This window comes from Dendropsophus ebraccatus, unplaced genomic scaffold, assembly GCF_027789765.1.
Source record: "Dendropsophus ebraccatus isolate aDenEbr1 unplaced genomic scaffold, aDenEbr1.pat pat_scaffold_462_ctg1, whole genome shotgun sequence".
In the NCBI taxonomy this organism is placed as follows: Eukaryota; Metazoa; Chordata; class Amphibia; order Anura; family Hylidae; genus Dendropsophus; species Dendropsophus ebraccatus.
Window position 1 is genome coordinate 113714 of NW_027210068.1, and position 7878 is coordinate 121591.

Here is a 7878-nt window from a genome sequence, read left to right on the forward strand (position 1 = left end):
AGATTTATTAGACCAGATGATCTGACTATAAATGCGCTGTTAGCACTGGGGATTTGGGATGAGATGTGAAAGTCACCACAATCAGTGATTTTGTCTTCTTGTGGTTTCCTTACGTCACTTTTGGACCTTGGGTGTGCTCTAGGTATGGCGGCTAGATCTTTACTAGTGTTGTGTGTTTTCTTAAAGGGGTACTTAGTGGGGGGGCCACTTTTTTACTGGGACCGGGGAGGAGGTGGCCGGGAAAAAGCCGTCCACTCACCTCCCCGGTTCCAGCGGCAGGCCCGCATCGCGGCGCTCCGGTGCCCGATTCCCAGCCGCTTCCCGAGCCGTGACTTCTCAGGTCCGCTCAGGCCACTCAGTAAAGGAGCGGGATCGAGCGGACTTGAAACGGATCCCGCCTCCTTCACTTCAAATGGATGATGACATTTATATTTTTGTATATTTATTTTGATTGTTGATATGCAATGAATTCGTTGTAAAGAAAAAAAAGTTTTTGTTTTATCACTTTACGTTAATGTGATTGAGTTGGTTTCACACAAGACAGTTTTTTTGGAAATCTCCACTGGATTTTTGAGCCAAAACCAGGAGTGGATCCTGCAGGTAGAGACATATAAACGCTTCCTTTATTGTACCCATTACTTTGAACCATTGAACCCATTACTTGAAAATCTTAAGTCTTCCATTACTTATCAGCTGCTGCATGTCCTGCAATGATGTGGTGTAATCTTTCCAGTCTGGATAGTAGAAGTGGGTTTTCTATGGGGATTTGCTGCTGCTCTGGACAGTTCATGACATGGACAGAGGTGGCAGCAGAGGGCACTGTGTCAGACTGGAAGAATACCCACTTCCTGCAGGACGTGCAGCAGCTGATAAGTACTGGAAGAGTTTGGAAATTTTTAAGTAAATGACAAATCTCTGGCACTCCAAAATGCAGAAGCTCCAAATGCTGTTTTTCAAAGTTTTGTTTTTTAATACTTGATCCCCCTGCAAACATGTCTTTGATGATTATATTACTATACTATATGTTACTGTGAGATACTTCTCCAATCCTCCAGACGCTCATCGATGTCGTCGCTGCTGTTGGTGATAGAATAGGGAAATGGTGAGAACCAAACACACGTGGAGACATCAGTTTTCTGGCAGAACTTCACAAATAAGAAGGTAGTAGAAAGGATGTTAAGCAAAAGTTTTCCTTTCAAACCAGCTGGTGCCAGAAAAGTGCCAGAGATTTAGAGATTTGTAATTTACTTCCATTAAAAAATCCCAAGTCATCCATTACTTATCAGCTGCTGAATGTCCTGCAGGAAGTGGTATTCTTTCCATCTGGAAAGCAGGAAAGGTTTTTCTATGGGGATTTGCTCTACAGTGCAGTTCCTGTCCCAGACTTAGATGGCAGCATAGAGCAACTGTGTCAGACTGGAAAGAATACACCACTTCATGCAGGACATACAGCAGCTGATAAGTATTGGATATTTTTTATATAGAAGTAAATTACAAATCTCTGGCACTTTCTGGCACCAGTTGATTCAAAAGAATTTTTTTTTTTGTGAATTCCCCTTAAAAAACAACAAAAAGCTCCTAACACCTGTAATTTCTATAGGATTGTTGTTGAAGACGAGACTATGAGAACTTACTCCCAATCGTCCAATCCTCCTCGATGTCGTCGATGTCGCTCCTGTTAGTGATAGAATAGAGAAGATAGTGAAACACTAACACACATTAGAACATCAGTGATGATCGGGTCTATAGGGGAGGAATTATAGGTCACACAAGTTTTACATCTTCAGTTTAGATTACTTCACCCGAAATCCGATTCTTCATCTAAAGAAAAAAAATAGAAAAGCGTTAGTTTGAGAACTGCTTTATACATTGTAGAGATACATAGATACATAGAGATTTATAGACAAAACTCACCCTCGCCGTCATCCAGTCCAGCCTGAAATAGGAAATAGAGAGAGTAAGCAGAGGACATTGGTATATTGCTGAGCATGAGACCTCCTTCTGTGCCCATCTGACCTATGTGCTTGGATGGGATAGGTTGTAGGTGGTGGCACTATTACACTGCTCATCCAGGATTATACACACAGTCACTTCTTCCAAAAACAGACGGGGGCTGATTTAGTGGGCTATGAAGTAAAATGGTCAGATTTGTAATCCCGCTGTCAGTCCGCTCTGTGGAGAAGGTGGGGGGCAGCCCGAGGACCATTGGATAACATCTAGGTTTTTCCATGTGGTCCTGGGCTGTCTCTACCTTTTCCATAGAGAGGGCAGACAGCGGGATTACTAAGCCGATCACATTGCTCTTGCATACTGCTCCCCAGTATCTTCATTGCTTCTGCCCGCTGTCCTTAGCCGCTGGTGGAACTTCAGAGACGGTCTGTGAAGTTCCACTGGCAGCTGCGGACAACGGGCAGAAGCCAGGAAAATATGGGGGAGCGGGCAGAAGCATCGGGGAGCGGGCAGAGGTCTGTATTTACTTTATTATTTTCTTTATACAGTTTATCAGCCATCGGCCGTGCATCATTATTACACGTAGTGATGCGCAGAGTCGGCGGCCAATGTTTGTAGGTCAGGACCAAAAATAACCAATCAGTCGATGATCATTGTCTTTATTACAAGGAGCAATAATCTGCAGAATCGGAGCTCTGGCTAGGAGGACCCCACTCTTTTCTAGCTGGGTGTCTGTTGTGAACCCGCACACTTATGTTTGTGAATAGGTGTGAAGTATCTTTTCAACGCAAGGTATTTCTAGTTTTTTTACACTCATACTTCTACTTATACCTTTGCCATCTTTGTCTTGGCCAATTGTTTTTTTTCTTTATTGAAAAATACAATTACAAACGGTAAAACGAGATATCTGAACAAGAGAGATATTGCAAACCTGATTGTGGCAATCCATTTCTGAGAAAATTCTGTTTTTTTATGTGCTACAGGACCACCTTCCCATTGGAAAATTTGCCCTTGATCCAATATGGCGGCCATCAAAATGGTGACGGAATATCAATAAAAAGTACAATTTCCCCAACCAGCGCCGCAGATGTATATAATGAAGATAGATGAGTAATCAGTGTCTGTGGATCATTTTATTAGAATCCCATCCAGTACACATTGGGGTAATATACCGTCATATTGGTGTCACACATACATATACATATACCGTCATATTGTGTTGCATAGAAAACTCTCCTATATACTGCACACCCAATTTTTGGTATAATTTACAATTTTAATTGTCACTTTTGTTTGAAAATGCGGACAATAAACTAACAAATCAGTGTAAGCTTTTATCTTAGATCTAGGGGTTTATGTGAGTTATCCAGAATTATAAATGTATTGATTTATTTATTTCTGATTTATTTCAAGAACAGCGCCATGCTGATCCTCAGGTGTTTATGTGGTATTACAACTCAGTTTTATTCACTTCACTACAAAATGTGCTGCAATACCACAGAAAAACCGGGGACAATATGGCGCTGTTTATGGATGGGAGCAGCTATGCCCAGATTTATCAACTGTGTAAGGCAAGTTCACCCATAGTCAAAACATCGGTCGTTGTTGGCAGTGTCAAACAACGGCCACTGTTTTATTTCTATTTGGATTGCAGGCAGGTTTGGGTGTGCCTGGAATCCAATTAACCATAGACATCTGTTCAATATACAGCCATCAGAATGGCCATACAGTTCAATGTGTGCACAGTTTGAACCACGGCCGTTGTTCCTGCACTAGTGGCCGTAAATAATGTCAAGTCAATTGTTTGTGTGCTGTAGCTAACACCGCCATTGTTCAATACAGCGTGTGAATAAAAGATGCTGTTTGCATAGAGTTCAATGCAGTGCATTATTTTATCACAAGAACGGCCGTTCTTGTCATAAAAATACATTGTGTGCGCATAGCTTAACACTGAAACTGGTGTCGCTGGCCCACAGCAACCATCACAGCTCAGCTTTCAGGTGAATCTGTCAGGTCCACAGCAACCAATCACAGCTCAGGAGAATCTGTCAGGTCCATACCAGGTACAGAGCTGCAGACATAGGCAGAGAGGTGATAGAGAGAGAATACAAGGGAAGCCTGGGTCTTTGCTGACGGCCATTTGCAGAGTTATACAATTGCATTTTCTATGCGCTCAATCATTTATTTCCTCTTGACAACCCCGACCTCACTCACATATAGGAACCTAGGCGCTATAGACACCCAACAACTGCTAGATACCGTTCAGTTATCATTGCCCCCCACCTCTTCCCTCTCCTGTCCTAATTTGGCTGCAAACAATACCACGTCACCCTCAAAACCACCCTGGACAAACTTGCACCCCCTATACCCCAAACAGCCCGACACAGACGGCCACAACCTGGCACACTCCAGAACTCTTTTCTTAGACGGTGTTCTAGGTGTGCTGAACGTCTGTGGAGGAATCCAGACAACAGCCACCTTCTACATTATAAGTCTTATGCTTAGAAGCGACTACTCTGCTCTTCACTCTGCTAAGCAATCCTACTTTACCACTTTGATCTCTTCTCTTTCCCATAACCCAAACGTCTCTTTGATACCCTCAACTCTCTGCTTAAACCCAAACCTCAGACACCCATCACTAACCTCTGTGCTGAAGACTTAGCCAACTACTTCAAGGACAAAATAGACACAATCCGCCAGGAGATCATCTCCCATTCCCCAGGTAATATTAATCCTATTCCTCTCACTGTTCCTCCTCATCCTCTCAGCCTTTGAGCCAGTGACAGAGGAGGAAGTCTCCAGACTCCTCTCCTCCTCTCGCCCCCACCACCTGCCCTAGTGACCCTATTCCCTCACACCTCGTCCAGTCTCTCTTTCCTGTTGTCACTACCTACCTTACTAAAATCTTCAACCTCTCCTCTCCTCTGGCATCTTCCCCTCGACTTTCAAACACTCCACCATCACTCCATTACTGAAAAAACCCTCTCTTCCTTTTATCTCTAAACTGTTGAACGTCTGGTCTATTCAAGCCTACTCGCTACCTCTCTGAAAACTCTCTCCTTGACCCCCTTCAGTCTGCTTTCCGTCCTCACCACTCTACAGAAACTGCCCTGACTAAAGTCTCTAATGATCTCCTCTCCACCGAATCTAAAGGTGACCATTCACTTCTCATTCTCCTGGATCTGCAGCTTTTGACACTGTAGCCCACCAGCTCCTCCTCTCCATGCTCTGCTCTATCTGTATGTGACACTGTAGCCCCCAGCTCCTCCTCTCCATGCTCTGCTCTATCTGTATGTGACACTGTAGCCCACCAGCTCCTCCTCTCCATGCTCTGCTCTATCTGTATGTGACACTGTAACCCACCAGCTCCTCCTCTCCATGCTCTGCTCTATCTGTATGTGACACTGTAGACCACCAGCTCCTCCTCTCCATGCTCCGCTCTATCTGTATGTGACACTGTAGCCCACCAGCTCCTCCTCTCCATGCTCTGCTCTATCTGTATGTGACACTGTAGCCCACCAGCTCCTCCTCTCCATGCTCTGCTCTATCTATATGTGACACTGTAGCCCACCAGCTCCTCCTCTCCACGCTCCGCTCTATCTGTATGTGACACTGTAGCCACCAGCTCCTCCTCTCCATGCTCTGCTCTATCTGTATGTGACACTGTAGACCACCAGCTCCTCCTCTCCATGCTCTGCTCTATCTGTATGTGACACTGTAGACCACCAGCTCCTCCTCTCCACGCTCCCGCTCTATCTGTATGTGACACTGTAGACCACCAGCTCCTCCTCTCCATGCTCTGCTCTATCTGTATGTGACACTGTAGACCACCGTCTCCTCCTCTCCATGCTCTGCTCTATCTGTATGTGACACTGTAGCCCACCGGCTCCTCCTCTCCATGCTCTGCTCTATCTGTATGTGACACTGTAGACCACCAGCTCCTCCTCTCCACGCTCTGCTCTATCTGTATGTGACACTGTACCCACCACTCCTCCTCTCCATGCTCTGCTCTGTCTGTATGTGACACTGTAGCCCACCAGCTCCTCCTCTCCATGCTCTGCTCTATCTGTATGTGACACTGTAGACCACCAGCTCCTCCTCTCCATGCTCTGCTCTATCTGTATTTGACACTGTAGACCACCAGCTCCTCCTCTCCATGCTCTGCTCTATCTGTATGTGACACTGTAGCCCACCAGCTCCTCCTCTCCATGCTCTGCTCTATCTGTATGTGACACTGTAGACCACCACTCCTCCTCTCCATGCTCTGCTCTGTCTGTATGTGACACTGTAGCCCACAGCTCCTCCTCTCCATGCTCTGCTCTATCTGTATGTGACACTGTAACCACCAGCTCCTCCTCTCCATGCTCTGCTCTATCTGTATGTGACACTGTAGCCACCAGCTCCTCCTCTCCATGCTCTGCTCTATCTGTATGTGACACTGTAGACCACCAGCTCCTCCTCTCCATGCTCTGCTCTATCTGTATGTGACACTGTAGACCACCAGCTCCCTCCTCTCCCGCTCCGCTCTATCGCCTCACGGACTCTGCTCTTCCTGGTTCTCCTCCTATCTCTCCGACCGCTCCTTTAGTGTATCACTTTCTGGCTCCACCTCATCTTCTCTCCCCCTTACAGTCGGGGTTCCTCAGGGATCAGTCCTGGGTCCTCACCTTTTCTCACTTTACACTTTACCATCGGACAAATCATCAGCACGTTTGGTTTTTCAGTACCATCTCTATGCTGATGATACCCAGCATACATACCTCCTCCCGTGATATCACCCCCGCTCTTCTACAAACACCAGTAACTGTCTGTCTGCCGTCTCTAATGCTATGTCCCTCCCTATTCCTAACTCAACAACCTTGCTAAGACTGAGCTGCTTGTCTTCCCTCCCTCTGCTAACCGCCCCTCACCTGACATCTCTGTCTGTGTGCAACCATAACCCCTACACAACAAGCCCGCTGCCTTGGGGTTATATTTGCTCGTCCTCTGTCCTTCCTCCTTATATTAAATCTCTTCAACGTTCCTGTAATCTGCATCTAAAAACATTTCTAAAATCCGTCCCTTCTTTCCTGTCGAATCTGCTAAACTGTCCATTGTCGCTCTTATTCATTCCCGTCTAGACTACTGCAAATCCTTACTAATCGGCCTTCCATCCTCTAACTCTCCTCCTCCAGTCCATTCTCAATACAGCGGCCAGGCTCATCTCCATGTCCAGCCGCTATACAGATGCCTCCCCCCTGTTGCCAGTCACTACATTGGCTCCCTATTAAACACGGATACCAATACAAACTCCTCCTGCTATACTCCTCTGCCCTCCCTATACTGCACCTCCCTATATCTCCTCTGCACCTCCCTATACTGCACCTCCCTATATCTCCTCCCCTCATCTCTGTCTACTGCCTTGCCTTACGCTCCTCTACGACTTACGACTAACATCCACCTTAATCCCACCTCTCACTCCTGTCTCCAGGACTTTCACCCGAGCTGCACCAGTTCATGGATGTGCATTACCAAGACTGTCAGACTCACCTCCAATACACAAAGCTTCAAACGTGGCCCTCAAAACTCATCTGTTCAAGCAGGCTTACCAGGTTCCCTAATTTTGACTGCTACCCAAACCCCCCCCCCCCCCCCAACACACACACAACACAACACCAAGAATTAAGCACTTAGACCTGTGCATGTAGGCATTGGCTGGTGACAGGTTCACCCACCCTTACTTGCCCTGCCTTATTTTATAAAGATGGCCGAACCACAAGACAATGATGCACTTTTGCCCTCTGCCATTTTGTCTCGCACCCCCTCCTGATAATGGGTAAGCTCATGCATGCGAGCAGGGACCTCACTCCTCTTGTATGGATAACTATAGTATATCTCTGTAATGTCTTGATTTCTGCCTATGTAGTACCCCCAGAATTGTAAAGTGCT